Source organism: Rhinatrema bivittatum, chromosome 4 (genome assembly GCF_901001135.1).
Source record: "Rhinatrema bivittatum chromosome 4, aRhiBiv1.1, whole genome shotgun sequence".
Taxonomy (NCBI): domain Eukaryota; kingdom Metazoa; phylum Chordata; class Amphibia; order Gymnophiona; family Rhinatrematidae; genus Rhinatrema; species Rhinatrema bivittatum.
Genome location: NC_042618.1, coordinates 227,723,207 through 227,749,292, shown reverse-complemented (window position 1 = coordinate 227,749,292; position 26,086 = coordinate 227,723,207). Strand labels below are relative to the sequence as shown.

The window sequence follows — 26,086 nt, the reverse complement described above, 5'->3', positions numbered from 1 at the left end:
GTATTCCTTTTTGTATGATTCCAAAGGGCTAGCCATTTAAAAAAAAAAAAATCTTTCTGAGCATGAATAGCCAAAATGATCAAGATGCATGGCTGACACTAAATAAGAAGATCTGAATACAAGTAGGTAACATCTGGGCCAGTAGAATAATATACATACAATTTTTGTTTCATCATACAACAATCTAATGGAAGGGGCTACCCATTATAGAAAACAATTAGATTATACTTAGACAAGTTCTAGCAATGAAAATATGTTGACAGCAAATGGAATAGTCTATATGATAGCTATTATTGTTCATTTGTCTATCCTGTCGACTGATAGAAGGATGGACAAGCTTTTTTTCAACAGATGTCACAAATGAAGCTCAGGACCTGTAGATGCTACTGAATGTATCATTGGTCTTGTCTTAAAAGTTTGAGTTTTAGGTAGAAGTGGTAGACTGTTAATCCAAATCCAGACTTCATTGCTAGCGAAAGTCTTGCAGGATCTATCAAACAAATAAAATCACATTACTGGTAATCTGTTTTCATTATTCTGCCCAGTGCATGTATTTACTCTTATGCTGGCATTGACATGAATGTCCATTTTCTCATCAGTTTGTTAATTTAAGACTATGGATGTTACTTTTGTAAACCATTGTGATCTACACATGGAACGACGGTATATAAAATATCTAAATAAATAAATGTTGATAAATTCCTAGGAAAAATAAAACAAAAACTAAAAACAAAGGGCTCTCATAGGGCTGGATTCACTAATGCCGCAAGACACAGTGAATCCCGCAGTAATGGGGGGTGGGGAGGGCGAAGCAGGGAGTGGTCCTGGGCTAGCCGGCAGCGATCACACCTCCATGGTGTGATCGCTGCCGGCGTCACGCCGAATAACTACACCATAAAAGGTGTAGTTATTCGGCGCGAAACTGACATTGATAAAGGTGCTTACCTTTCGCAGTCTTCGCGGCATCAGCCCCCGTGCCACCCCGACTCCTCCTCTTCTGAGGCTGACGCTGCCCCGACTCCACCCCCATCCTGGTATCGCACGCGATAAGGGACTTTTCGCGTGCGAAACATTCCTTATCGCGTGCAATCCGCTTGGAAAATGACCCCCATAGTTATGCATAAAAAGGGAGTGTTAAAAGAAAAAAAATAATTTTGTTTGGCAATTTTCTATTATTGATAAAATGTCAGTCTTCCACTTATTTTCTCCCATTGTTATTCGTTATAATAATTGCTGATAAAACCTAGGGAAAATATATCATAAAAAGTTAAAACGAATGTCTGTATTAATTATGTTTCCACAGAAACTTCAAATACAAAATATCACCAATGAAAACAACCCATTCCTTCATTCTGAAATATACTTTCCTCATAAGGTAAGTCACATGTAACATGTATGGGAAAACAAATTTTTTTTCTTTAATTTGAAATTCAGTACAAAGTACATTACCTTTGCATAAGAAACACAATGGGATACAAAGAAACAAAAGAAAATACATCAAAAATGCATTCCTATTACATTAGCCTACAAAAATAAAGTGAGAGGAAATATCAGATAGGAGATTCAAAAGTAATTAATATTTCCAGAAACAACCATGGCATGAAAAACTTGATGCTAATGCTAAAAAAGGACCAAATAACTTTAACTCTGACTAGGCACTGGAGAAGATGTAATCTCTTTTGTGATATCTCTGAAAGCTCAGAAGCAAAAAATATATAATAATCGGCATTATATAGGAGGTCCCTATCCCACTAACTTTTTGACATAAAGCCAAAAACCCTATCTCTCCTGAAGGATCTTAGCTAAATCAGGATAAATCCGAACATTTGGAACTAAAAAAATGTTAGTCATATTTTAAAAATATGATTTCATATCAGTACTTAAATCCTACTTGGTAATGAAAGAAACCAACAACAAAATAGCCCTCTCATAGATCTCTGAACTACAACTTTCTGAAAAAGATATTTAATGTAACACATCCACAGGTGCTTCATTAATTTGATCTTGCTGGGCCTTCAAATGTACAGCAGATGGTAAAAAAAAAAATACCTTATTAAAAGGGGGAATTATGTTATCAGACATAAGCAAACCCTGTGTCAAGTATTTGAATCATCCGAGGTAATTCACCAATCATTTTAGGGAAGTTCAGAAACAGCAGGTTTAAATGCTTTGAATGATTCTCAAAAAATGCCACTCTTCTTGAAAGACCCTCATGCTCCTGAATACCATTAATAGACTGAATATTTTTCACAACACCCTTCAAAGCAAGGATTTTCTCAAAGTGTTCTTATAGCTGTCTTTCAAACTTTGGTACCATAGAATCAATTTTCCCTGATAGCAACCTGAAAGAGAGATGCCAAATTTTACTAACAGATCCTAGAAAGGGTCTAAAGTTACCACTGCCAGTTTGACCAAATCAGAGGGCGACTCACTAGCATTGGAAGACTATATGAACTGAAACTTCTCAGAGGATGAAATACCCTCAGAAAAACATCATTCTCCCATCTTCTACTGAAGCAAAGGCTTTACTCCAAGCCCTGAACCAGTCGGTAAAAGTCTTCTGACCGGATGCCAGCTCTCTAGCTCCCTCCGACACATCAGCTCCAGTAACCTCCTCGAGCTGCACTAAGCTGACGCTGGAGAGGAGAATGCTCCGTTCAGACAGTGGTGGCCAAATTTCTAAGGGGCTCGGTGAGATCTCAAACCAGACACTCTTCCGTAGGCCATCACAGCGGGGCTACTTGAACCCATACGTTCAGGAGTATGAGACACAAAGCTATCAATGGACTGCTGACGAGGAAGGTGTTACGCTTCTGAAGGTGGACCCTTGGTCCGAGGTAGAGTTGGCACTACCTAAGAGGGTAAACCCTCTTAGGTCCCTACTGTCGGAAGGCGAGGCTGGACTCAGGTGGACCCTTGAAGACAGAGAAGGGATCTGGATGCAGGCGCCTCCTGCAGGTCGAAAGTCAGTCCAAGGGTTAAAGCCTGAAGAATGGTTGGAAGCCGGTCCAAGGGTCAAAGTCTGAAGAGTGGTCAGCAGCCGGTCAAAGGGTCAAATCCTGAAGAATGGTCAGAAGCCGGTCTAAGGGTCAAGCCTGAAGAATGGTCAGCAGCCGGTCTGAGGGTAAAAGCCTGAAGAATGGTCGGAAGCCAGTCCAAAGGGTCAAGTCCAAAGGAATCCGACCAACTGGGAGAGAAGCAGAACCAGGAACGGAGAAGCCAGGAACTCGGAGCACAGGGACACACCAACTAAGAGCCAAGAAGCCAAGGCAAGGTCTGAGGAGCAGACCTTGCCTAAAATAGCAAACCGGAAGGTGGAGTCCACAGGGAGGAGCCACGACAATTTCCTGTCGTGGCCCCTTTAAATGTAAAGTATCTGCCGCGCGCGCGACTCTAGGAAGGCCAGAGGAGGAGGAGTCAGCCCGGCCGAGAAGGGAGCCATGCGGCCGGGCTCAGCAGCGACCGCGAAGACAACACTAAAGGGGCCTGCCTGCTTCTGCGGGATCCCCAGAGGTGACCCGACGCCTCGGGTACGTCTTCGGCCCCGGTCGCGGACCACCGCAGCCAGCGGCCAAAACAGAAGGGAGGGAAAGCCAGAAGGGAAGACTCGAAGCCTGCCTTTTTTTTTTTTTTTTTTTTTTTTGGGATGCATCTCAGTGATGGCAGGTAACAAGAAACAAATGTGAATGGATAAACTCTATATCATGTCATCCCAATTTTTTGACCATAAAAGAATGGGATCTCTATCCCTAAAAAAAAACAAACCCCAAGCCCTTCAACTTTAGCACTAGATCTCTATCAGGTTCAAGCATGTGTAAGAACCTTGTCTTTTGATGCTTCCAGCACTGCTACTACATCCAGACTATTGTGAAAACTTTATTCATAAAACCATCTTCAAAAAGGGAACATCATTTTCAAAAGGCATTCACCAGTCCTGGTAAAAGAGCTTTTTGAAAATTGCCCATCTTCCATACAGCTAAAAGCACACATGTGGTTTGACTGCATGTACTTTGACCTACGTAGTGCGAAGGCATTCCCAGGGACAGTGCTAGGTCAGAAGAAGCAACAACATGCACGTGTTTTTTACACTTTCAAAACTTTTTTCTCCATAAAAAATTTCCTGCCGAAAAAGCAGATGCAAATCTCTGCAGATACTTTTTTTTCCTCCCCTCCACCCCCATGGGTAATTTTCAAAGGGAAGGCATGCTTGCATTTTTCCTTTCAGAACTGGTGCAAAGCCCAGAGGTAACAATGTCCACGGACTTCTGAAAACTGCCCCCTTTAATCCTGTTTAGATGTTGGTAAATGTCTTTTAGATCATGGCGCGATAGATTCAGAGGGCATTTTTAAGTATTTCCTGTAAGCATTTCTTGAACTGTTCTTGTGGGAAGAGCATCTTGGTTTTAGGAAAGCCCAGCAAGTGTACGTTCCCATCCTTGGTGATATTCTCCAGCAGGTTCAGCCTTGTGCAAATTCCAGGTTATCCTTGACTGCAGTGTGGAAATTAGGCACTCCCGCTGCCCCTCACCGTAGTCTGAGTTTTCCCCCTCCAGGTCACCCGACTTCTAATCCCAACATCTGAAGTTTTGTGCTGCTTCATTAGTGAAATGACATAATTGAGGATTAACGATGACAAGCATACTTTCCGTCTGAGAGACAATTTTTCCAGATATTCTCCATGGTGATTTGTTTTTTGTTTGGGTTTTTTTTTTTTTTTTTTGAGAAAGTAGATAAGCTGCTGAATCATCTCCTTATCTTACCTGATTGTAAATCTGATATGAAGAGACTCTGAAGTACTTCAGCAAAGTGCTGCAGAATAAGGGATGTGCAGCGTTTTTGTTTTTTTTTTGTTTGTTTCGTTTCAATTATTGTGCACTAAAAGTTCAACCCACAGTTGATCAAACTAAATAGTTCAACAAACTAAATTATATCACAATGCTTTTTAATTGATTAATGGTCACATTCTTCCGGTTTTACAAGGACTAGGATTCTCCAAACTTTAATAAACTAAGTTGTTAGGATGGGAAAAGCTCTGAATTTAGAATAAAGAGGAAGAAGGAATGTGGTATAGTTAAATTTTATAGGCAGTGTGGATTAACTTCACTGAAGCAAGAAACGCTTGGCAGTGATGGTAGATGTAAAAGCTTTAAATGTGGTAATTATTAAACGCAAGTAATTGGTTAGCTAGCCCACATAGGTCTGTACAAATGGAGATCAAAAAACAAGTTGTAGGCAATACCTTTTTGGACTAGCAATACATTTGTCGCCAGCTTTCAAGTGTTAACACTTCTTCCATTAAGTCAGTGCACTAGAAGTAGAACTCTTAAAAGCTAGCCATAGATGTATCAAGTTAGTCCAATAAAAATGTATTGCAATTTGTTAACCTTTGTTGCTGCTTTTACTCAAGAGGAAATCTACCCTTATTTTTCTTATTGGAGTGTTTTCCATTTCTTGATGGCTCCTGCTGCTGCATTTTATGGGCTAATAAAACAGCCTGCTGTCAGATTCAATAATGATTTGGAAGTTTATTGTACAGGCATGGCATGACCTTTGAAACTGCAGCAGTGATGTCATCCAGTTGTCTCCTCCTTTTGTTTAGCTTGCAGATTTAAACCTTGGTTTATTATCACCTTTTATCTTTAGCTAGGTAATAAAAACAAAGCAGATGAAGTGAAAGATAAATGGCTTGCGATAAATTTTTGGATGGGGAGGGGACCAGCAGCTTCCTCCTGCTCCTTTGAGTCTTCAGCTCAGGGCTGGAATTCTGGTCCCATGAGCCTTCATTCATAATTATAGGGGGATTTTTCCCTCTTATTTTATATCCCCCACCTCCCAACTCACTTAATCCAGTCACTGCAGTAATAGTGCTCAGCACAGTTGCATCAAGAGCATCAATTAGCCTTGATGTTTTTGATGCAACTGCAATAATGTTCTCCGCTTCGGTGGGGGCAAAAGATAAAATAAGGAGACTAGGATTCAGAAGACAGTCAACACTAGACCCCCGAACTTTTACGGTCAAGGGTATTGATATGCAGACATTAGGGGGAAAAAAGCACAGTACTGCTTCTATGGCCAAGTCCAAAAGCAAAGCATGTTCCAGCAGCATTATCTGAATGATCAAGAAGGCTGCTCACCCTGTAAAAATATTGCTAGCAGTATTTGTTATATAGGTTTGACAGTTGCTTGGTTTTGATTGTAAATATTACCCTTAACATAAGGCTTGAGGGTAACCGCAGGGAGCAGCAGTTACTACCCTAAGAAACTTGCTGGGCAGACTGGATGGACCATTTGGTCTTTTTATACCGTTATTACTGTGTTACTGTGTATTGTCATTTGTTTGTTATATATATTTTTATGGGTGTCATGCTGTAATCCACCCTGAACTATGCATTAGGAAGTTGCGTAATAAAAGACCAAATAAATAAAATAACTGCTTTATTAGTTTTAGTAAGAGGAATGAAAGCTGTCCTAGAATTTTTGAACAAAAATGTGTTGCGTAGTATAGTTTGCACAAATGTGAGGTTTACTTCTAAGTTTTCCCCCCCTTTATTTCCTTTCCAGAGAATTGCAGCTTCCACTGATCAGTTACCACTTGTTTTGTTATATTTTTGTGCGGCACCCTCTGGCCACAGGCCACCTCAGTCCTTGAGCCTTTATAGGCCCTGCAATCAGGACTTCCTGGGGTGCTGGCTGATGCCGTTATCACTGCCTTGAGATATAAGGAAGTTCAATATGCCTAGCCAGCACTTTAGCAATAGGTCCTTTTGGCATTCTTCTGCCAAGATGGTGTTGGCACCCCTGATCCTGTCTCCTGTTCCTGCTTGTCTACCTGTCTACAGCCTTCCTTCCATTCCTTGCTGTTTACCTATCTACTCTGTTCCTGACTCCTCTCCTGCCCTGGTTCCTGCTTGCCCTGCTTTTGCTTTACCTTTTGGACTGATTTCTTGTTGCAGACCTGGCCTGGCCCTGTGTTGCTTCGCTTTTTTGCCTGCCCTGACCGTAGCCTGCTTTTAGTCTCTGCCTGAACTCTGCCAGCCCTGAATTTAGCCTGCTTTTCACCTCTGCTTGGACCCTGCCTGTCCTGTCGGCAGCTTGCAACATGCCAGTTGCCGCCTGTCAGGGCCTAGTCCATGCCAGCATGAACTAGGCTGCACCACCCAACAGCAGTCCAAGGGCTCATCTTCTAGAAGCATGACATTTCTTGTCTTAATTCTAAGCTGTAATGGCATATTTTTCAGGTTCCCATGTTCAAATAGGCCGATCCAATACAGCGTACTCAGCCAAGCGCACTGGTTAACCCGTGGTTGGACGCACATTGTGGACACGTAAAATTGAGCTACCATTTTCCTAACCCGCTGACAGCCACGTCTCCTGGGCTCCTGCTGCTGAGGAGGTGCTAGGGGCACATATTTTCCCCTAGTGCCTCCTTTTTACCGCGGCAGCTGATTTTAAATATTAAATCGGGCACCCCAGAGAGGTCTATCGGCGTGTGTTCGGAGAGCGGGCCCTCAATCATGAGTGCCCGTTTTCTGCGTGCCAGTATTGCATCGGCCTGATAGATGGGGGGATTATTGTAGAAATGTGTGTATGCCATGCAGAAGACTCAAGTTTCCCAGGCCCAGCTTCTGCTACCTGGAATGTTGCAGAGACAGGGAAAACCGGCACACTAAAACAACCCTAAAACCCACCCCGACCCTTTAAAATAAATCCCCCACCCTCCCGAACCCCCCCAAAATGCCTTAAATTACCTGGGGTCCAGAGGAAGGGTCCCGGTGTGATCTTTTACTCTCGGACCTCCGGGTGCGTTGTAGAAATGGTGCCGGCGCTACCATTGCCTTGTCATATGACAGGTCAAAGGTAGCGCCGGTGCCATTTTGTTTTTTGTCCCCCGACGTCAGGAGCGTAGGAGATCACTCACGGACCTCCTGCAGTCGAATCGTGTTGCCGTATGGCAACACGATTCGACTGCAGGAGGTCGTTCCGGACCCCCGCTGGATTTTTGGCAAGTCTTGTGGGGGTCAGGAGGCCCCCCCAAGCTGGCCAAAAGTCCCTGGGGGTCCAGCGGGGGTCCGGGAGCGATCTCCTACGCTCCTGACGTCGGGGGACAAAAAACAAAATGGCGCCGGCGCTACCTTTGACCTGTCATATGACAAGGCAAAGGTAGCACCGGCGCCATTTCTACAACGCACCCGGAGGTCCGAGAGTAAAAGATCACACCGGGACCCTTCCTCTGGACCCCAGGTAATTTAAGGCATTTTGGGGGGGTTCGGGAGGGTGGGGGATTTATTTTAAAGGGTCGGGGTGGGTTTTAGGGTTGTTTTAGTGTGCCGGTTTTCCCGCCCTCCCCCTTCCCCTCCCCCTTCCCCCGATTTACGATTTTTTGACGATAAATCGGGGAAATTGTTATTGTATCGCAGCTCTAACGATTTTTGACGATTTAAAATATATCTGACGATATTTTAAAACGTCAAAAAACGATTCACATCCCTAATAGGTAGCCTGTGAGAGGATGTATATGTGAAAGAGAAAGGGAGCTTGTGTGGGTGTGTATGCAAGAGAGAGGGCCCTGTATGAGGGGAAGTGTGTGTGTGTGTTTGTGAGAGTGAGGGAGCCTATATGAGGGTGTGTGTGAGAGAGGGAGGGACAGAGGGAGCCTGTGTGAGGGGCAGTACTGAGAACAGGGTCAAACACTGGGACTGGCCATAGAGAGGAAGGGGTTGAGCCTAGAGATACTGGCAGCTGGAGGAGTTGGGGCCTGAGAGGGCAAAGTGGCTAGGGGAGTACGGAGAGCGAGTAGAAGGGACACTCTTATAGTGAATTTCTAGGGAAATTCTGCTCAAAATATTTAAAATTCTGCATCTTTAAGTAATAACTTTTTTCTGTATTAATTTAAAATGTAATTACTTAAAGACTGTCATGTAAATTGTGTTATTTTGACCAATATAAAGTTTGCAGAATTTTAATTTTATTTGCGCAGAATTCCCCCAGGAGTAATGTACTAAGTTCCATAGGGAGATGTAATCTGTGGTTCTTGGTCAGGGTCTGTCACTGCAGGTTCAGTGAGATGGGAGGTATTAAAATAGGGCGAGGGGAAGAAAGGTAGTTGTGAATAAAGTTTCATGATACTATAGATCAGTAAAGATGGTTCCAACTGAGCTGGCATTCCAAGGAAGAAACTGATGATAACAAAAAAAAAAAAAAAGTACATCCACAGTTGGGACTTAGTTCCTTGATGTTAAACACCATTGTCTAGAATGGCCATGATGGAGACAGTGGTATTCTACAGTACCTGAATGTAACTTATTTATTTATTTATTTATTTAAGGTTTTTTTTATACCTTGCTTTGAAGTGACACAAATTGAATTTGAATTTATTAATTTGTTGTCCACCTCTTCATAATAGCAAAAGGTTTGAGGCAGATTACAAAGCAAAAATATACACAAATTTTAAAAAACATAAATTACTTACAGAAAGACAACTGAAAAGAAACTGCATCCAAACATGTACAACACATTATGCTGTATTATGAACATGTTATTCAGCAGCTATAGAGTCCCAGGGATTTTAATATATAGTAACTAATCCAATTAAATATATTTATTATTTTATTTGAGTTTTTTTTCTATACCGGCATTCACGGAGTTCGTATCATGTCGGTTTACATAAAACAAGGGGTGATCAATAAATTATAAACGTACATAACTATAACATGAGAGTATACATTTGCAAAATATAACAAATTATAACAAGTGCGCAGAAAGAAGCAGTTACAATAAAACAAGGATGGTTCTAACTGGGAGTTGAAGAAGAGGATGATAGAAGTTTAACAAGAAGTAGAACGTGCAGTGGTTGGTAAGTCTGTATCAGTTTAGTGGGTGATAATCAGTCTTGCTGTGTTTGGTGGGAGAGCATCAGTCAGGGTCCGGAAAGGCTTTCTTTAACAGCCATGTCTTAAGTCTCTTTCTGAAGGTTGGAAGACATGGTTCTTCCAACCTGGTTCAACATGGTTCTTCTATTTACTACTAAAATTTAGCATAACTAATGTATGAATCGTTTGACATTTAGAAATCTGAGGCTTCAATTTACCACCTGCTGTTAATATACTACTAGACAGAAGCCATGGCTCACCCAAGACTGCTTTGCCTTAAATGTGTCCAACCTGAGTTTGAATACATATGAACATGCTAAATTACAGCAGACAGACCAGACGACATGCTCTGTATTTTGTATATCCATTTTGGCAGATTATAATAGGCTCTATTTCTATATGCAGTGAAAATCAATCATTCCTAATATCCTTCTGGTCTTCTCCCTTCAGCTTTTTTGTGCATTTGATTTAATATGTAAGTAATGAGATCTTAAGAGTGTATTGTTGAGTTTGGGGCATCTTGTGGACCCTTAGTTGCAGTGGAGAGGACTCCTCCCACGGGGAGGGGCCCCGTGGGGAACCACAGCAATAGGCTAAACTGAGAGAGCAGACACTTGTAGGTGGAAAGCTTTATTGCACTGCTGAAGGTAGATGGTATGAGGCAGGAAGGAAAGACACTGAAGTCCAGCAAAGTGCCAATATGCTCAGACAGTCTTAGATATAGAAGTCTCACCCAGATGTTCAAGGTAGGTAGGGACCCGCAGTGCAGGAATAGCCAAGCCTGGTGGGTGGAGTTGGAGAACTGGATCGCAGAGGTACTCACAGGAGTGTAGTGTGGACGTCTTCCTGGCATAGGAGATGGTGGGACCGAAGGTCCGTGGTGCAGGATAAACTGGACTGATAGGCCCTCGATGAGCGAGTACCAAATAGTGCAGAAGATCCTGAAATGAAATGGAGAAAGACCCCCGAGGAGTGGTTATCTAGTTAGTAGAGACCCCGAAGGGTTGTAGGAAGCGAGAGGCCCCCGAGGAGCGGGTGCCTAGAGCTTCATCAGAGCGAGATTCCCCGGAGGGTAGAGAGGCGTCTAAGTGGGCAGCTTAGAGCAGTCAGAGTAGCTAAACTGAAGTCCTTGCTAACTCAACGTAGGTAGCATAGTGGAGGCTTAAATACCCGGAGGTATTGACGTCATGCGGTGGGGATGCCCCCAAGGTTCCCGCCATGACATGTACTTAGGCGTAAGACCACGGGAAGGAGCATGGCGGACTAGGATGCCCATGCTGCGTTGGAGACGCCAAGGGTTTCGGCACTCGGCACCAGAGGCAGCCATATTGCCCACAGAGGAGGAAAAGGGTAGAAAAGAGGTAAAGCAGAGCGGTCGCAGCCGTCTGGGACCGGACACAACAGTACCCCCCTTCAAAGGGCCCCCTCCAAGACCTCTTCCAGGTGGTCTGGGTTTTCGTGGGTGTGCCAGGTGGAATTGACGTACCATGTCCTTATCTGTGATGTTGGCCAGCGGTTCCCATGAGTTCTCTTCTGGTCCATAGTTCTCCCAGGAGATGAGATACTCCCATGTCTTACCTCTCTTATGGACATCCAAGATGTCATCCACAGCATATTCGATGTCGTCCTCAGTGTCCAGACTGGTAGGTTCTGGGGTCTTCTTGGAGAACTCTAAGAGCATCAATGGTTTTAACAGAGAGACATGGAATGCATTGTGTATCTTCATTGATGGAGGTAGTTTCAAGCTGTATGTCAGATTCCCTAATCGCCGAAGGATAGCAAAGGGTCTGACATAGCGAGGTTTAAAACGTGCTGAAGGAAGTTTGAGGCGAAGATACTTGGTACTTAACCAGACTTTGTCTCCAGGCTGAAACTGTGGTGCCTTTTGATGATGAGCATCGTAGGTTCTTTTTGATTTCTGTCCTGCTTTGAGGAGTAGCTCCTTTGTTTGCTTCCAAAGTTGAATTAGCTCTGCTGCAGTAGTCTGTGCGGCAGAAGAAGCCACTGATAATGGAATTGACAGAGGAGGCAGTGGTTGTCATCCGTAGGCAAGCTGGAAGGGAGAAGACCCCATAGAAGTAGCAGGATGTGAGTTGACAGCAAATTCTGCCCAAGGCAGTAATTCAGCCCAATCGTTCTGCTTGAATTGACATAGGATCACAGAAATTGTTTCAGCGTCCTATTCATTTTCTCAGTCTGGCCGTTAGACTGAGGATGGTAAGCGGAGTTTAAGTCCAAAGCGATGTCAAATTTTTGGCATAAAGCTCTCCAAAACTTCGCAGTAAATTGTACTCCTCTGTCAGATAGGATATGCTTAGGCATCCCATGAAGGCGGAAGATATGTTTAATAAAGAGTTTTGCTAACTCCATAGCAGAGGGTAATCCTGGTAGCGCTACAAAATGTGCCATTTTGGAGAAGCGGTCAACTGTGACCCAAATGGTGTTGTGTCCGTTGGATGGTGGCAAGTCTACCACGAAATTGGCTGCTATATGTGTCCAGGGTTCATTCGGCGAAGGTAGAGGTTGTAACAAACCCCAAGGACGTCCGGCTGGTGGTTTTTGCTTGGACAGACAGCACATGAACCCACATAAGCTTGTACATCCTTTTTCATGGTTGGCCACCAATAGTACCTTGTTGTAGTTTAAAAGCTGCTCTATTGCCTTTTTGAAAGTTAGTGCCAGCAGCTTGGTTCCACTCTGGTTAAGGTGGAGCCCATCCTTTCTGAAAAGTCTCCCCTTTCCCCAAAAGTTTCCCCAGTTCCTTACAAAACTAAATCCCTCTTCCCTGCACCATCGTCTCATCCATGCATTGAAACTCTGGAGCTGTGCCTGCTTCTGGGGACCTGCACGTGGAACAGGAAGCATTTCAAAGAATGCCACCCTGGAGGTTCTGGATTTCAGCTTCCTACCTAAAATCCTAAATTTGGCTTCCAGAACCTCTCTCCCACATTTTCCTAAGTCGTTGGTGCCCACATGTACCACGACAGCCGGCTCCTCCCCAGCACTGTCTATAATCCTATCTAGGTGACGCGTGAGGTCTGCCACTTTCGCACCAGGCAGGCAAGTTACCAGGCGGTCCTCACATTCACCAGCCACCCTGCTATCTACATTTCTAATAATCGAATCACCAACTATGATGGTGATTCAATTCCCTCCTGGGCAGTAGCCCTGGGAGACTTGTCCTCGGTGCGAAAGGACAATACATCACCTGGAGAGCAGGTCCTTGCTACAGGATCACTTCCTGCTACACCAGGGTGATGTTCTCCTTCTGGGAGACCTATCTGATCCAAGGCAGCACTGGGGCTGCCAGACTGGATTTGGGACTTGGCTACTATGTCCCTGAAGGTCTCATCAATGTATCTCTCTGTCTGCCTCAGCTCCTCCAAGTCTGCTACTCTAGCCTCCAGAGATCGGACTCGTTCCCTGAGAGCCAGGAGCTCGTTGCACTGAGTGCACACATACAGTCTCTCACCAATGGGTAAAAAATCATACATGTGATGCTCAATGCAAAAGACTGGAAAGCCCCCCCTCTTGCTGCTGGACTGCTGCCTTCATCTTAGTTTTATTGAGTTCCTAGTTAAGCTTAGGATACTAAGGGAGTTGGAATGAGAACACTTTAAACTTACAGGTGAATTTACTAATTAATCCGCTAGTGTCCTATAAGGGGATGATTAAACTTTCAATAAGGGCTGGTACAATAGTATGATTTAGATAAGACCCTGATTGATTTTTTAATGAGAAAGTGTCTCGTGCCTAAAAATCAAGGGTTGAGTGGGTGGGAAAGACAGACACTAGACACACAGAAACAGATAAGTGTGAGAAAAAAATGTGAAGCTTGCTGGGCAGACTGGATGGGCCGTTTGGTCTTCTTCTGCCGTCATTTCTATGTTTCTATGTTTCTAGAATTAACTATGTCTGTACAACTTTTTTACTGCACAGCTTTTTTACTGTTTTGTCTCACAGAAACTTCCCAAGTTTCCTCATCCAAAGCAGCTAACGTTCCTCCCAATCAGTCTCCAAAACAAAGATCTTAATGTTTGAAGTCATTTATTGTAAAGATAATTTCTTATTACTTACAAGTGTTGCTTTCAAACGTCTATGCCTCTGGCAGAGATCCTTGTTGCTGTAGGAAGGCAGGGGAAGGGAGGTGAAGTTTCTTGGGACGCAGGGTAAGAGAACGAGGGGTTGAAGCTGATTAGTCTTTATAATTAAAGCAGTAGGAGGAACGTAAAAAGCTGTTCGTGTAACAGAGGTTACAGGCACGTGAGTCTTCTACTGGCCTAGCTGAGACTGACCCACTGTCTTGGAAAGTGTTTACAGGAGAAAATCTCCTCAGGCTGAGGTAAGGGGTGAGAGCCAATGGTAGCGAGCCCAGGACCCAAGTGACACAGGAGGGAACATGAAGTGCAGTCCCTTCAGCCAATAAGGCACCTGAAAGGACCCAGGTTAGGTTAAGAAGGCATACAGATCCTTTCCCAATGGGAGGAACAGAAGGGAGGGGGCTTCTGTTAAAGGCAAACTCCCTTTAAAGGCAGGGCTCTCAGACTTTTGTGCTGGGTTACAGAAAGTGTCACAAGTATTAGGAAGGAGGGGCTGTGGTAAACACAGGTGGGCTGCACTTTATACAGACACAAACATGTACCCTTTACTGGGGACAGAACAATCTCTGGTTTGCTTATTACCTCAGATACACACAAACTCTAAAGAATATATCCCTTAATTTCACGTTTCACCAAACTTTTATAAGCCCAAATATTTCTGAAAGCTATACTTACCAATCCTCTTTAACCACCGTTAAATTAATCTTCACTCAGTTAATGGAAGGGTGCTTCCGGTCCTCCTCTACTGCAAAGGGTGCGGGGCCTCTGGAAGCTGGGGCTGTGGAAGTCAATCCCTGGATTGCTTGCGGTGACCTCTAGACTCCTCTCCCGGGGGATGCTGGGAGCAGTATACAGATGATCCTTCCGGTCCTCCTCTACTGCCTCTTTCTGCCCTTTCAGAGTTTCCCTAGCTCTTCTTTTGACTATACAAGTCTTCTTCATCTCTGCACTGCCTGCGCCGAGGAGAAAGATGTGCCACACAACACTTTGGGCTTGCAAAGGTTGGGGAAACACCGGCATATATAGACCCAGAGCACCCTGTGGAAATCTTAAATTTCCATAAGTGTCTAAATTTTGTTGCTCAGTGGTTATCTTTATATAAGCTCAAGTTTAACCCCCAGAAGTTGAGAGGCCCTTTGGTTGAGCGGACAGAATAAATCTCTGTCTATAGCACCATGTGTGGTAGGAATGGAAATTCTACTTAGAGACTGTATTAATTCTGGGAATTAATCTTGATTCTGAGTTTTTAGTTTTTGTACAACAGGTCTTCAAATTAGTTCATTCTTCTTTTTATTATAAGACTGTTAAAATCAGTTTTGGAATAACAAGATTTGTGGGTTTGCAATTATTGCACAATACTGCTGCTAAGTTAATGTTTGGATTAATTTGATCAAATGACTCTTCTGCTTGAAAAACTGCATTGGTTATCTGTGGTTTACCAAATTACATTTAAAATGTTGTGTTTGGTTTTTCATGCATTCCATAGGGCCCAATCTGCAAGAATTAGCAGACTATTGGGTTCCCTACAATCCTAGTAGGTTGTTACACTCTTTTCAGCTTGACCTTTTTAAGGATTCCATCACTGTCTGATATTAAGTAAAGGTGTACATTGTTTTAATTATCGAGCTCCATCACTCTAGAAAGCCTTACCAGTAGATGTTCGGTCGGAACAAGAGTATCTCAAATTTTAGGCTTCATTCGCTTAAGCTTTTAACTGCTGATATTGCAAGTGCTCTTTTTCTTTTTTTCTAATAGTCGGATTAAATATTTATTAAGTAATTGCAAGATTTTATTTTCAGTTCATGTTTAGTTTATTGTGATTTGCATTTTATTTCATTCTTTTAAGGATAATATTTTTAAACATATAATTCCATGTTTTTATTCATTGTTGGCATATGGTCTATGTGATGGTTTTATTGTTTTTAGTGCCTTTTGTATTGAATTTTTTATGAATGCATTTCTTATGTAAACTGCTTAGATTTTGTTGGACTTGCAGTATGTTAAATATAGGAAAAACTAAACCTACACCATAACACTCTGTTCAATATTTAACTAGATCTATATAATATGTAAATGTTTATGTAAACGTGCATAAAATTGTAAACTATAGAATCCAATAACATATCACATACCTATATACATAATACATAGTTAAGTTGAAAGAAGACCAGACCAGAGGTTCAGCTATTTCTACATAGTAATCCAAAGGAAGGTGAAAAAAATACAATGCACTTGTCTACATGAAATCTCATCTGCCATTTGTTTCCCCATTTGCTAAAAGCATCTGTGTCCTGCTGTGGCATGTGACAGTTTGTATCAACTGCAAAAATATAATGTTGGTTGTTCCATCCTCTGGATCACTGATGAAAATATTAAGTAACAACACCATTTCTAGCACAGGCCCATATAGACTCCTATTTGTCACCTTACCACAGTCAGGGAAAATGTGGTGTTTTAATTATGATTTGCCTGAGCCACACTTAAATCAGTTCCTTACTCATTCACCAATGCTATCATGAAATCAGCCTTTAATGTAGAACTATATTAAAAGCTTTTAGCATAATCCAGATAAATATCAATCATATTTTCTATATCAAGTTTATTGGTTTGTTAGCAGCAAGATGGGTCTGGCAGGGCTTTTATTGCTTTTGAATCCCATACTGGTTTTTGCTCATCATGTCTGTCTAAAAGTAGCCAACCGTTGCATTCTTTATGATGACGTCTACTATTTTCTCTGAAATTAATGTTAGGCTAACAGGTCTACAGCTAGGCTTTTTTTTTTTTTAATTTATTTTAAGAGAAATTTTCCCCCATGACTTCAGTGAAATAGCTCTGTTTCCTTAAAGGTGGAAAAGTTTCGGCTGCGGGGAAAAGATTCCAAGCCAGCATGAAGCGTGTACTCCAGGCCCTCGCAGCGGGACAACAGCAGCTGCAAGCTGTTATACAGAACCAGTATGTCCAGCAACAAGTACTAGAAGAGCAGTTTACCCAGTTAATACAAGTTGCGCAAGCAAATACAGCATGGCCAACCCCCTTATCTACTGTGGTATTTAAAATAGCTTTTCAGGCGAGAATCCAAACTACTACTTAGTTCATTTTGAAAATACTAGAGTTGTGCAGGGATTAACAATTTGTTTTGTTTTTCGGTTCATTTTCAGGAGGTTTCTCCCCCCACAAATTTCAGGTCTTTTGTTTGATTTGTTTTCTACTTGGATAAATGCTCCCACTTACCTGGTCCAGAGGGGATCCGCTGGCAAGGCCCAGTCCAAAGCCTCGGCCTTGCATAGGCCAAGACCGCAATAGGTAACTGCGACCTTGGCCTAGAGTCTACACAAGGCCAAGGCTTGGTGGCATGATCCTAATGCCTTGGCTAGGCTTGAGGCCTAAGCCAGAGGCTGGGGCTCCGGCTTAGGCTCTAGCCCAGGCCCCTCGCCAGCACCTATCTGGTGGCTGGGTCCTGATGCCTGGGCCTTGGCTCAGACCCAAGCCTGATGCCAGCACCTAATCCGGAGGCCCAGTTCTGACACCTGGACCTTGGCCTAGGCGAGTCTGGGCCCAGGCCTGGCGTGGAGACAGGTTCCGACACTGGGCCCTTGGCCTGGACCTGGAGCCCAGGCCTCAGAACTCTGATGGACATGTCTTCTTTCTTCTTCTGTGTTCTTGAACTGACGCTGTCCGCTGGGGTTGCACCGAAGTTACCTGGGCAATCTGCTGCTTTCAAATCTGCCAATCCAAATGAAAGAGCCATCTATACCGAGGTTAAGGCCGCCATCCTTGAAAGGGCTAGGTACACCCCAGAAGTATATTGGCAACAGTTACAATGGAGAATCCTCTGGCCTGGGGAGAGTTCACGGAAATTTGTTTTTTTAACCGGCTAAAAGATATAGGCTGGGAATGACTAAAACCTGAAGAGGATATAGGCACTGAACTAGCCCATGCGATTCTACTGAAACATAGAAACATAGAAACATAGAAATGACGGCAGAAGAAGACCGAATGGCCCATCCAGTCTGCCCAGCAAGCCTCACACATTTTTTCTCTCATTCTTATCTGTTACTCTTAGCTCCTTGTTCTATTCCCCTTCCACCCCCACCATTAATGTAGAGAGCAGTGATGGAGCTGCATGCAAGTGAAATATCTAGCTTGATTAGTTAGGGGTAGTAGGGGCAGTAACCGCCGCGATAAGCAAGCTACACCCATGCTTATTTGTTTTACCTAGACTATGTTGTACAGCTCTTGTTGGGTTTTTTTTTTTTCTTCTCCCCTGCTGTAGAAGCAGAGAGCCATGCTGGATATGCATTGAAAGTGAAGTATCAGGCACATTTGGTTGGGGTAGTAACCGCCGTAACAAGCCAGCTACTCCTCGCTTTGTGATTGCGAATCCTTTTTTTTCTTCACCCCTGTCGTTGAAGCTATGCAGGATATGCGTGAAGCATCAGGTTTTTTTTTTTTTTGGTTTTTTTTTCCCCCTGCCCTTGAAGCAGAGAGCTATGCTGGAAATGCGTGATGTATCAGTCTTTCTCCCATGCCGATGCAGGAGAGAACCATGCTGGATATGCATGGAAAGTGAAGTATCAGGCACATTTGGTTTGGGGTAGTAACCGCCGTAACAAGCCAGCTACTCCCCGCGTTTTGAGTGCGAACCCTTTTTCTTCTCCTTTGCCGTTGTAGCAGAGAGCTCTGCTGGATGTGTGAAGTATCAGTTATTCTTCTCCCCTGTCATTGAAGCAGAGAGCTATGCTGTATATGCATTGAAAGTGAAGTATCAGGCATATTTGGTTTGGGGTAGTAACCGCCGTAACAAGCCAGCTACTCCCCTCTTTATGAGTGCAAATCCTTTTTTCCATTACCTCTTGCTGTTGAAGCTTAGAGCGATGTAGGAGTCACAGTAAGCATGTGTATGTTTATTTAGTAAGGGTATTGTGTCAATAGCCATCATTCTGGCGAGTCACCCACTCTTCATTGGTGGCCTCTTGACTTTATGGATCCGCAGTGTTTATCCCACGCCCCTTTGAAGTCTTTCACAGTTCTGGTCTTCACCACTTCCTCCGGAAGGGCATTCCAGGCATCCACCACCCTCTCCGTGAAGAAATACTTCCTGACATTGGTTCTGAATCTTCCTCCCTGGAGCCTCAAATCGTGACCCCTGGTTCTGCTGATTATTTTCCTACGGAAGAGGTTTGTCGTTGTTTTTGGATCATTAAAACCTTTCAAGTATCTGAAAGTCTGTATCATATCACCTCTGCTCCTCCTCTCCTCCAGGGTGTACATATTTAGATTCTTCAATCTCTCCTCGTACGTCATCCTATGAAGATCCTCCACCTTCCTGGTCGCCCTTCTCTGTACCGCTTCCATCTTGTCTTTGTCTTTTTGTAGATACGGTCTCCAGAACTGAACACAGTACTCCAGGTGAGGCCTCACCAAGGACCTGTACAAGGGAATAATCACTTCCCTTTTCTTACTTGATATTCCTCTCTCTATGCAGCCCAGCATTCTTCTGGCTTTTGCTATCGCCTTGTCGCATTGTTTCGCTGTCTTCACATCATTAGACACTATCACCCCAAGGTCCCTCTCCTGCTCCGTGCTCATCAGCCTTTCCCCCCCCATCGAGTACAGTTCATTCGGATTTCCACTCCCACTGGAGTAGTTTCCACTTCCACTGGAGCAGTTTCTGGATGACTTAGACAGGCTTTAATGGCAGTGGGTATGCCAGCATCCAACGACCACCCTAGAGATAGTGACTGTCACTTTCCATCAAACATAGTCTATGCCAGAGCACCCCAGTCAGCCTGAAAGACCACCATCATGGAGCTCAGGAGGTCACAGTCCAAAACACCAGTCATAGGACACCAGTCTACCACATTGCTTCAATTATGGAGAGAAAAATCACTTTGCCCATGATTGTCCTGGGGGCAAGAAGTGAACCTATAGATGTCAATGGAATAACCCCACATTTTTGCCCCATACTTTTGCAACTTTGTCAGCCTTCACTTTGGGTTTATTACTTTTGTGGTTCCAGTGGAACTGGATGGTTCTCCCACACAAGCTCAGGAAGCATAAGAGCTCTCATCCGCAGGGAGCTAATCGAAAGAGCATGGATCGACTATGCGAAGAATATGACCCTTGCCTGTATACATAATGACTAGCGACTGTAGCCAACCAACTAGATATTGCTGGTGATCCTAGCTGGTCAGTCCAACATGGAAGTAGGATTCTTTTTGGTCTCTCATACCCCATTGTGCTGAGATGGGATTATCCAGAGTTTGAGACTCTCTGGGGCCACCTGACCAGCTCCTCCCACAGTGAGGCCTTCTCCTTGAGAGGACTGGACTTGTATGTCTAAGATGCATAAGCCATGACAACAACCCAGAATAAAGAAGCATAGTGGTTGCCACTGTCTAGAAGCTATCACTGATAGAGGCCTTGGGCTGGAAGAGCCTTCCCAAGTATGCCCTGATCACTTAGTTTCCTTCCAGAGTGAGGTGGGGAGAGTAATTGGTATAGTTTTGGAAGTATCCAGGGAAAAGATATGGCAAATAAGTTTGCCTGGAAACATAGGGGAAGCAGTAAACCAGTCCCTGGGTTTAAGGGCTATGGCCCAATTTCTCTCATCTCCACATCTTCATTGTGAAGAAGAAAGGGACACCTCAAATAACTAAAGGGAATCAGGAAGGCGAATCCCTTCATCAGGAAGTAACCCTAGTAGGGGCAGGCGCTCAACCTGGGAAGGTCAAGCAGAGGGTGAGAATATATAAAAGAATCTATTTTAAGAACCCCTTAAAAAAACAAGGATCTACCTTAAGAGATACATTGGAAAGGAATCTTGGGCCCAGAGCATTTTCCTGAGCTGGGGATAAGAAGACAGGTCATGGAGGGAACAGGGTGACCCTAGCCAAGAAAAAGAAATGGGGACTATGCTCGAACTGCTTATGTGTAATTGCTACAGTTCTGTTCTAAGTCACTGTTGAGGTAAGCAGGCCTTTTGTCTGTGTAAATAATAAAAGGTTTTGGTGCAAGACCAGCAGGAGTCCAGCCAAAGGCGCTCCTACAGTATTACAAAGTGTCTTTGACTAACTAATCAAAAATATATACTGAGCATAATGGCCCCACTAGTTACAAAAGGAACCCAATACCACAAGAGGACCACAACTATTTGGTGAATCCACTTTCGGCTGGTGCAAATGGAGAACCTGTCATCCAGAAGCTCACCTAGGCCTCGTCGTTCCTTTCTGCAAACTTGGGAACCCTGTCTACAAACATTATCACACAAAGCCAGAAGTTTGACACTTAACAGTTAAGTACTAGGGATCCGGGGGGGGGCCGAAAGACTCGTAATAATCTCTGACTGCAGAAAGACTGACATGTCTCTTTTGGGTTTGGATCTCTAGGGGGTTGGAGAGGTGGGAAGGGGTTGAGGGGGGGGGGTGAGGAGTGTGGTTGGGAATTAGTTTGGGATGAATCGCTGCAGGCTTTGTCATTCACATTGGTGTGATTGTGGATCCTGGAGGTGCAAAGGAACACTGCACCCTGGGCTTCATCTTTCTGAGCATGACTGTAGTGTTTAGGGGGGAGAGGGTGGTGCCGGTTCTTTAAAGAAACAAGTGATCGTATGTTTCAGTTTTTGGCTGATACACATTCCTTGATATAGTTTGCATGGCTTTTGTGCATGTTATTCTATGTATCACTTAATAAAACATATTGAACATAAATAAAAAAAGGAAAAGTATTAGAATTAACAATGCTCAAAAACTATAATCCACAGGTTCTTGCTCGCAATCGGCTGCAACCAGTATCATATGTTTGAGCACAAAATTTACCTCATACTTTTCCAATTTATAAAAATTCTTAAACACTTTATTTAGAAAGAAATTTTATCAAAAGAATTCTTTTGCCTATTTTTTGTTTAAAACAAATATTGAAACTTATTACGTACTCTTCTTTTCATTCTTCTCATTCATTTTCTTGAGCTCATAAACACCACTATCAAAATTCTCCAAAATACTGAAGCGCTCACAATTTGCACAATATAGTGTTAACATTCTCTCCTCTGACAACATCCCCTGCCCCCAATAATAGAAACAAAACTTGACTAAACCAGGAGTAAACCTCCTGTGTATTTTTTTTTTTGCAGTTGTCACTTGTTCTATTGCATTGTCTGTCATTGTAAGGATGTTCATGATGTCTATTTGATATTACTAATGAGATTTTTTTTTTTTGAGTCAACCATGTTCTCAGTTTTTGCAAATGGGTATTACATGCCACATGGCTTGCTGCCTACTGCTAATCAGAGCCTTACCTGTGCCGGTATCTACCTTTTTGCTGTTGCTATATTGGCTCACTCTCCACTTCTGATAAAATGGGTAAGGTGGCATCCTGTGGCATACTCCTCTTCCTCTTCGACCCTCACAAAAAAAAACTCTGCACACAGCAATCTGTTTACTAGGACCATAGTTTATTCTACTTAACACTTAATCCGAGGCAAACAAATACACAATAGATCCGTTTCCCCCCCCCCCCCCCCCCCTTTCACTTCTTGTATGTACCGTCCTGCAACTTGCCACCACGTTCCCATTGGCAGGCTGCAAAACCCCTCCCCTGGCATTGTCAACTTCCTCCAGCAACCCACTGCTGCATACTGATCCTCACCCTGCCATGTCCCAGCAGGAGAGTATCCGCATCCCGAATAGTGGCCACACTGAACATCAGCTGCCTCCTGTAGCAGCCCCCAGCTTCACGGGTCCCCCACTACATGAACCACACAGGTCATCTTTGTATTTGTACAATCCCCCAATTTAGGCTCTGGTTTCCTGCCAACCACTGAGTCATGGTCATAACCAATACAAAATACAACCATAACAGAGAGGGAGGGTGGGAGAAAAAACATCACCTGTGAAGCCTGTAAGAGCGCAACTGAGGTAGGCATTTATACGATCCCCCAACTTAGGCTTAGGTTTCCTGCAACGAACATGGACAATCACGATTATCCCTGTTCCCCCCCCCCCCCCCCCCCCCCCCCCAACTGCAGACCTATGAAAACCACAGCAAAACCCTTCTAAAGCCTCTTGGAGTGCATTATTAAAGAGGTCAATTCCAACATCTTACAAACTCCATCCGCCCTGAACAGTCCCTGGCAAACATCCCATGTCCACTCATGTTTGACCCATAATCCACCCTGTGCTGCGACAAGAGCCAATTTGCCTGTTGACCTTTTTAACACCCCACTTCAACCTAACAATTTCCGACCACCCAAATCAGGTGTTCGGTAACAAATTTATCAAGCAACTTAAATCTTTTCTAACACCAACAAACTCCCTACAAGTCTAAACCCCCATATCATTCCCACCAAATGATCCAAAATAATTTCCGGTGAGCGATGAGTAGCCATATGATCCTAGATGACCAACAGCAACTTGTTCCATCGCATGCCATGAATACCGAACCAGTAAATCCATTTGGCTTCCGCTTCCAGTCCTAAGTTATTGTATTTCCTCACTGGAGACTGGCAGGCCCCATATGCCAGCAAAGGCTGTGGTAGACCCTCCCTCCCCCTTATCTGCCCCTGCAGGAGTTTATGCTTTCACACCTCTTCCACCCGAATTAAGAGACTCTGCCCGAGGAAAAGCCCCATTCTCTGCATCGGACCCTCCCATAGTCATCATCACCCCCCTCATTAGCCCTACCCATCTTTGCTGCTTGCCCTTCCCCCTTTTATACCTTCCTTAAGCCTTTTGTTCCTGAGCCCTGGTCCTCGTCAGCTGCTCAAGGACCAACCACAAACTGACCCCTTCCGCCTGGATGCACGATCTCCTGCTCGCACCCAAGTCCAAACCCTGGGGTCTCACGTGCTCACCAACCTGACTCCGTGCAGGCCAAATGCTCCTCCTGGCCCTAACATAGACTGCATGTGACTACTCCCTTCCTCCCGAGCCTCATCCTTGTGTGATGGGCGGCAACACCCGCCCCTGTTCTCACCATTGACCATCGCTGCCTCCCTGCTTTCACCGGCCACTAACTAACCCCCTTTCCAGCGATCATCAACATCCATTGTGATCTCATGACTCACCACCTGTCCTTGCTGCCACTGCCACTGGACAAACAGCTGCCTCTCATTCCTCTGCCACCGCTCCATTGTCTGATTCACCATCCTCCTTCCTCCCATTGCCTCCAAATGATGGTGGCAGGCCCTCCCTGCTCTCACCTACTGCTCTATCCCCGCGGGATCTACCATGGCAAATCCACTGTAGCAAAAACAGAGAAAAAAGGATGAAGAAAAAATGCCACCTGGGAAGCCTGTCGGAGCATGACTGAGGTAAGCAATGACTTCCTCCAGAAAAAAAGCACCATTAAAATCATCCATTATACCTGAAGACTGGAGGTGGCCAATGTAACCCCAATATTTAAAAAGGGCTCCAGGGGTGATCCAGGAAACTATAGACCAGTGAGCCTGACTTCAGTGCCAGGAAAAATAGTGGAAACTCTTCTAAAGATCAAAATCACAGAACATATAGAAAGATAGTGTAATGAAACACAGCATGGATTTACCCAAGGCAAGTCTGACCTCACAAATCTGCTTCATTTTTTTGAAGGGGTTAATAAACATGTGGATAAAGGTGAACTGGTAGATGTGGTGTATTTGGATTTTCAGAAGGTGTTTGGCAAAGTCCCTCATGAGAGGCTTCTAAGGAAACTAAAAGTCATGGAATAGAAGGTGGTGTCCTTTTGTGAATTACAAACTGGTTAAAAGACAGGAAACAGAGAAGGATGAAATGGTCAATTTTCTCAGTGGAAAAGGGTAAATAGTGGAGTGCCTCAGGGATCTGTACTTGGACCGGTGCTTTTCAATATATTTATAAATGATCTGGAAAGGAATACGACGAGTGATGTAATCAAAATTTGCAGATGATACAAAATTATCCAGAGTAGTTAAATCACAAGCAGATTGTGATAAATTGCAGGAGGACCTTGAGAGACTGGAAGAATCGGCATCCAAATGGCAGATGAAATTTAATGTGGACAAGTGCAAGGTGATGCATATAGGGAAAATAATCCATGCTGTACTTACACGATGTTAGGTTCCATATTAGGAGCTTCTACACAGGAAAAAGATCTAGGTGTCATAGTAGCTAATACATTGAAATCGTCAGCTCAGTGTACTGCGGCAGTCTAAAAAGCAAACAGAATGTTAGGAATTATTAGGAAGGGAATGGTGAATAAAACGGAAAATTTTATTATGCCTCTGTATTGCTCCATGGTGAGACCGCACCTTGAGTACTGTGCCCAATTCTGGTTGCCGCATCTCAAAAAAGATATAATTGCGATGGAGAAGGTAGAGAAGGGTGACCAAAATGATAAAGGGGATGGAACAGCTCCAGAATGAAGAAAGGCTAAAGAGGTTAGAGCTGTTCAGCTTGGAGAAGAGATGGCTGAGGGGGGATATGATAAAGGTCTTTAAGATCATGAGAGGTCTTGAACGAGAAGATGTGAATCGGTTATTTACTCTTTCGGATAATAGAAGGACTAGGGGGCACTCCATGTAGTTAGCAAGTAGCACATTTAAAACTAATTGGAGAAAATTATTTTTACTCAACACACAGTTAAGCTCTGGAATTTGTTGCCAGAGGATGTGGTTAGTGCAGTTAGTGTAGTTGGGTTTAAAAACATTTGGATAAGTTCTTGGAGGAGAAGTCCATAAACTGCTATTAATCAAGTTGACTTAGGTAATGGCCTCTGCTATTACTGGCATCAGTAGCATGGGATCTACTTAGGGGTAGATTTTAAAAGGTTGCACGCAGGCGTACATGTGCGCGCGGTTCCTGGCGCGCACATGTACGCCCAATTTTATGGCCGCTGTGCTGGGAGCCTGACCCCACCCGCATCCCAGTCTTATACATATAGTTCAGACTTCTCTTACTGGCTATTCCAAAGCACAGCAAGGTGGAAACTAGGGATGTGAATCGTTTATCTGACGTTTATCCAGCGGGGGGTCCTGGGAGCGATCTCTCGGCCGTCGGCTGCCTCTAATCAAAATGGCGCCGATGGCCCTTTGCCCTTATCATGTGACAGGGGTATCCTTGCCATTGGCCGGCTCCTGACACATGGTAGGAGCAATGGACGGCC

General features: G+C 43.9%; 1 protein-coding gene across 1 annotated transcript in view; it reads left to right on the top strand.

Annotated features, from left to right (window-relative positions):
* The window catches only part of DUSP16 (dual specificity phosphatase 16), a 132,804-nt gene that overhangs the window by 48,909 nt on the left and 57,809 nt on the right, over nucleotides 1-26,086 (top strand). The window contains exon 2 of the mRNA XM_029599803.1: nucleotides 1,304-1,375. The gene's annotated coding sequence lies outside the window, so the exon portion shown is untranslated. The remainder of the gene's footprint in view (nucleotides 1-1,303; nucleotides 1,376-26,086) is intronic.